This window comes from Penaeus vannamei, chromosome 22 (genome assembly GCF_042767895.1).
Source record: "Penaeus vannamei isolate JL-2024 chromosome 22, ASM4276789v1, whole genome shotgun sequence".
Taxonomy (NCBI): Eukaryota; Metazoa; Arthropoda; class Malacostraca; order Decapoda; family Penaeidae; genus Penaeus; species Penaeus vannamei.
In genome coordinates, this window is record NC_091570.1 from 4,650,245 (window position 1) to 4,655,244 (window position 5,000).

Consider the following 5,000-nt stretch of genomic DNA (forward strand, 5'->3'; position numbering starts at 1 on the left):
AGAGAGAGAGAGAGAGAGAGAGAAGTAAGAGAGAGAGAGAGAGAGAGAGAGAGAGAGAGAGAGAGAGAGAGAGAGAGAGAGAGAGAGAGAGAGAGAGAGAGAGAGAGAGAGAGGAAGAGGAAGAGGAAGAGGAAGAGGAAGAGGAAGAGGAAGAGAAAGAGAAAGAGAAAGAGAAAGAAAAAGAGAGAAAGAAAGAAAGAAAGTGAAAGAAAGAGAAAGAGAAAGAGAGAGAGCAAACAAGCAAAGAATGGGAGTGAAGGTGACGAAGAAAGAAGATAGAAAGAAAAAACAACCGAAAGACAAATATTGGAGTTGGAAATCATTCTTTTGTGAGACGGAGGCTCATGAAGACCAGAAAAAAAAACACATCACTCATAAATTTTCAATAAATCTCAATTGATTCTTCGGCAGATGCGTTTAACCCCCCCCCCCAACCCTCTCTCTGTCCCCACCTCCTTCCTCCCTCCCTCTACCCATCCTTCCTCCTTACCTCCCTCCCTCCCTCCCCCCAATCCTTCCTCCCTCCTTCCTTCCCCTCCTCCCTCCCTCCCTTTCCTCCTTCCTTCCCCTCCTCCCATCCATCCACCCCTCCCTCCCTTCCTCCCTCTTTCCTCCTTCCCTCCCTCCCTCCCCCATCCCTCCATCCTCCTCCTTCCTCCCTCCAGCCCTCCTCCTCCTCCCTTCCTTTCCTCCTTTTCCTCCCTCCTCCCTCCCTCCTCCCACCCCCCCCTCCTCCCTCCACCCCTCATCCTCCCTCCTCCCTCCCTCCCCTTCCCTCATCCTCCCTCCCTCCACTCCCTCCCATCCCTCCATCCTCCCTCCTTCCTCCCTCTCCCTCTCCCCTCCCCTTCAAAAAGAAAGAAAAATAAAAGGACGAGAGGAAAGACCTAATAGCTCCTTCCGAACATAAAAAAAACGAAGACAAAGGACTCCGAATTCTTAACGAACGAAGAGAGAGAGAGAGAGAGAGAGAGAGAGAGAGAGAAGACTAATTCTCGAAACCGTCTTTTCTCTTTTCTTTTCTGCTTTGCCTCTACTTCTCTATTTCACCTTCGCTTGTGGTTTTGCATTCTTTAATTCCTTAATATTTAGTCTTTTTTTCCTCTTCCTTTCCTCTTCTTCTTCTTCTGCTTCTGCTTTTCCTTCTTCTTCTTCTTTTCCTTCTTCTTCCTCTTCTTCTTTATCTTTTCCCTCCCTTCATCCTCTCTCTTATTTACAACATTCCAAACATTCCACCCGATTTTACCCCCCCCCAAAAAAAAAAACAAATATATAAATATAAATAAATAAATGAAAAAAAAATAACAAAGAAAACAAAATTAAAATCAAAATAAAAAAACGAAAAAATAGGAAAAAAACGAAATAAACAAACAAATACAAAACCTCATTCACCAAGCGATCTAGTCAATCTTCCACCCCGCCTTATCCCCCTCTTTTATTCCCCTTTTCCCTCTCTTTACAATGCTTCCCGGGCCGGTCCTTGCCTTTTGTCCCTCTTCTCCCTTTCATTCATTCATTCCCTCCTTCCATTTTTTTTTCTTTCGCTCTTTCATTGTCCTGAGTCTCACGTTGTTGTTTTTTTCTTCTTGTTCTTACAGATTTTTTTCTCTCTCCCTCCCTCTCTATCTTTCTATCTCTCCCTCTCTCCTTCCTTCACTCCCTCCTTCTCCTTCTCCCTTTCCCCCTCTTTCCCATCCCTTCTCCCTTTCCCTCCTTCCTTCTCTCCCTCTCCCTCCTTCCCCCTCTCTCCCTTTCCTTCTCTTCTTCTCCCTCTCTCCCCTCTCTCCCCTTCTTCCTTCTTTCTCCCCCCATCTCTCTCTCCCTTCTCCCCTTTTCTTCTTCATTTATCTCTCCTCTCCCTTCTCCCTTTCCTCTCCATTTATCTCTCCCTCTCCTTCCCTCCCTCTCTCCCACCCTCCATCTCCCTCTCCCTCTTCCTCCCTCCTCTCTCCCTCTCCCTCCTTCCTTCCTTCCTTCTCCCTCTCCCTTTTGTGTTTCGACCTGGCATTCCTTTTCTCCTTCAAGAGCTCTTTGCCCGTTTTTGTTTGTTTCTCTCGAGCTAATTTGCGTGTGGTCTCTTTTCTGCGTATATCTCTATATCTTTGTTTTCCTTTTTACGTTTATTTGTTTGTTTTTTTTGTCTTCTCCCCCTTTTCTTCTTCGTCGTCTTCTTCTTCTTCTTCTTCTTTTTCTCCTCCTTTTCCTCCTACTATTCTTCTTCTTCTTCTTCTTCCGCTTCTTCTTCTACCTACTACTATCGTTCTTTTTACACATTATTCACCTTTACGATTTCCCCGTCCATTCATTTTATTGTTTATATACCGATTTTCTTTACTATCTTACCTTCATGAACTAAAACTGATATATTCACATATATCCTCAAAATTATTGCTTCTTAATCTTTATAAAATCATTGACCCTTTTAAAAATCTGATGAAATCTCTTCTTATGAAATATATTCCCATGAACGCAATTGTGCATGTGTGGAATTCATGATGAACAGATTGCAACAGGAACAACGAAGGGAAGGGCAAGAAAGCACACGAATAAGGGCATATTCGTGTGTTTTCTTGCCCTTCCCTTCGTTGTTCCTGTTGCAATTGTGCATAATGTCCTTTATTTATTGAGATTTGATCGTCTCATACATCTATAGGAGATACACAAAGTATTATCAAACTTTCGAGTAAACAAACTATAAACAAGACATTAATATAAAGGTTCATTTTTATCCTCATGGACTCTAGAATATATATTTTTCATTTTAATAATTTTATCCTCATGGGCCCCAGGTTAAGACCCCCCCCCTTCCCCCGATCCAAATTATTAGATAATACTATAATTAAACACATATTTAATACGATAATACTACACTGTCTATTCATCTATCTGTTTCACACGAGAATACTACATTGTCTATTTGTCTATCTGTTTCATCCGAGAATACTACACTGTCTATCTATCTATCTATCTACTCTGTCTTGAAATCTACACAAAAAAACACTAAGAAAATAGCATACTTTCTTAGACAATGTGAATCTGCATCTCCATTGTCGAAATATTCATGTCTTCTATTAAGGCAAATAAAAAAAAGTGTATTTAATCACAAAGACATTATGAAATCTTTTTAAAATTCTCTCTCTCTCTCTTTCCAAAGGTCTTTTGTTTTGGTATATATGATGATAATTAGGCGCATTTGGGAAGAAGAGAAAAATATCTAAAAATGGACCAAGACGTGAGAGTCTGATTAATCACTTTGCAATCATTTACGTATTTAGGGAGAGAGGGAGGGAGAAGGTGAAGGAAGGAGAGGCAGAGAGAAGGAGAGGAAGGGAGAAGGAGGGAGAAGGAGAGGAAGGGAGAAGGGAAAGGGGAGGAAGGAGGGAAAAGGGAGTGGGAGGAGGGGAAGGAGAGGGAAGGGAGAAGGGGAGGAAGGAGAGGAAGGGAGGGAAGAGGGAAGAAGGAGAGGAAGGGAGGGAAAGAAGGAAGGAGGGAGGAGAGGAAGGGAGGGAGAAGGGGAGGGACTGGGAGAAAAGAAGGAAAACAGAGAATAACAAAGTGAAAGAGAAATAGAAAGAAAGAGAAAAAAATAGCAACACACAAAAAACAAAAAAACAGAAAAGCAAAGAAAAAACGAGATACATCACAAATCAAACTCCCCCCTACCCCTACCCCCTCCCCCTTCCCCTCACCTCCCTCATCTATCCCCTCCCCACCCCTACCCCGCCACCCCACCCCCGCTCCTCTTACAAATCAATCCTTTTCAAAAATCTTCACGCCCTCTCTCCACTCCGGCCGTGCGGCGTCTCCCACTCATTCCCACTCATTTCCTCGTTTTCGTCCCCAAAGTGGCTGAGTCGGTTAGTCTCTGGTTTTCGCTCCCTCGCTCCTTCAGGGTTCTCCTTTTCGCGCTTTCGCATAATTTTTTATTTATTTTTTATTTATCTATTTATTTATTTTTATTTTTATTTATTTATTTTTTTTTCGTTCTCTTTTTCGCGCTCTCTCTCTCTCGTTCTCTCCTCTCCTCTCCTCTCTCTCTCTCTCTCTCTCTCTCTCTCTCTCTCTCTCTCTCTCTCTCTCTCTCTCTGCCCTCACTATGTCTTTCTCTCTTCCATTCCCTCTCTCCCTCTTCCATTCACTCTCCTCTCTCTCTTTCATTCTCTCTCCTCTCCCTCTTCCATCCCCTCCCTTCTCCTTCCCCTCGTCCACCTTCCCTATCCCAATACCTCCCCCCCCCTCTACCTATCCACAGTCCCTTTCCTTCCCCTCACTATCTCCCACTTCGTCCCCTCTCTTCACCTGCGTATATATCTATCCACATCCCCTATCCTCCCCCCCTCTCCCATCCTCCACCCTCCTATCCACTTTCCCCACCCCATCTCCTATTCACCACCTCACCCCACCTCCAACCTCCCCTTACCCCCACCCATCTCCCCTCACCCAACCTCCAACCACCCCCACCCCCATCCCACACACCGCCCATCCTCCACTCCTCCTACCACCCCCTATCCACCATCCCCACCCAATCACCCACCTCTCCTCCACCCTCACCCATCCCCAACCCTCCACCCCCACCCTCCCCCACCCCCCCACCCCACCCACCCCCTCACCCACCCTCCACCCACCACCCCACCCACCCCACCCCACCACCCCATCCTCCCACCCCCTCACCCAAAAGGATAATATGCAAATCCTTGGACGGTCCAGCACCAAGGACCGAGTGAGCGTCCGTCAGGTTGGAATCTTATTATTCACCCCGATGATCTGACAGCTGGGGAGAGAGGGGAGAGGGGAGAGAGGCAAGGAGAAGGGAGAGAGGGGAGAGGGGAGGGAGAGAAGGGAGAGAGAGAGACAGGGGAGAGGGGAGAGGGGGAAGGAGAAGGGAGAGAGGAGAGGAAGGAGAAGGGAGAGAGGAAGGGAAGGAGAAGGTGAGAGAGACAGAGAGAGACAGGGAGAGAGGGGAAAGGAGGAGAGAGGGGAGAGGAGAGAGAGATAGGAGA